The following is a 1,203-nucleotide window of genomic DNA, read 5'->3' as shown; positions in this document are numbered from 1 at the left end:
TTTCTCTTTGTACTTTTAAACTTTCATAATGTTCTGTTGCCAATTTCATCACTAGAAATAAAAACTTTTCCTCAAAAAAAAAAAAGAAACCTTACTGCTTTCCTAATGTGCTTATTAAGTTCTTGACCAGCGCCTGTTAGTCTTGCTACAAACTTTCTAGTCTTACTACTTTCCTTCTTCTTCCTCTTCTCTGTGACTTGTAAAATAGTATACATTCTATATACTGTGGATACTTTTGATTTATTTTATTCCTTCAGTCTCCTATGAAGTTCCTCCACAAAAGCACAGCCCTTAAGATATTCATTCATTTATGCAGTCTGCAGATTTCATGAGCTACTAAATTCCAAGTAGTATGTTAAAGGCAAGATCTGGGCCTAAGAGAAAAGTGGTCTAAATTCTGTGCCTAGAAGAGGATTTGGGACATAGTAGAACTTCAGTGAAGTGCTATGTGAATGACATGCACTCATTAAATGAGTAATCTAAAGCATACACTTCATTTAAGCAACACAGCAGCCCTACTCACCTCAGGTAGAGCAATTGAGAGGAATAATGTGAACAAAAATAAGACATCAATAAGTTGAATAATAACAGAGAAAAAACAAAATGAGATAGATGCCAACATTACTGAGCTATTTTTGAGGAATTAAATTGATAGAGGGGCTGGCATTGTGGCCAAGTGGGGAAAGCTGCAATCTGTGAGGCCAGCATAACATCTGAGTTCCACTTTGAGTTTAGGAATCTCCACTTCCAATTTAGCTCACTGCTAAACACCTGGGAAACCAGCAGAAGATGGACGAAGGACTTGGGTCCTTGCCACTGATGTGGGAGACTTGGATGAAGCTCCTGACTCCAGCATGCCCCAGGCTCAACTGTTGAAACTCTCTGGGGTGTGAGCCAGCAGATGAAAGCTATCTATGTCTTTCCCTCTCTCTCTAAATCCACCTTTCAAATAATAAAGATTTAATAAACAAATTAACTGATTTCAAAATACACAAAAACGTGAACAATACTATATCATTTTTATGCCAAACTGATAAAAAATAACAAATGCTAGAGAGCACATGGGAAAAGAAAACCGTCATATATGGTGGGTGAAAACACAAGTTAGTACAGATGTTATGCAGAACAGTATGGTCATTCCTTAAAAAGGATAAAAATTGGGGCCGGCGCTGTTGTGCAATGAGTTAAAGCCCTGGCCTGAAG

The sequence above is a fragment of the Oryctolagus cuniculus genome, chromosome 13, assembly GCF_051225735.1.
Source record: "Oryctolagus cuniculus isolate XC-2025 breed Fujian yellow rabbit chromosome 13, ASM5122573v1, whole genome shotgun sequence".
Classification (NCBI taxonomy): Eukaryota; Metazoa; Chordata; class Mammalia; order Lagomorpha; family Leporidae; genus Oryctolagus; species Oryctolagus cuniculus.
This window is presented reverse-complemented; position numbering follows the sequence as displayed.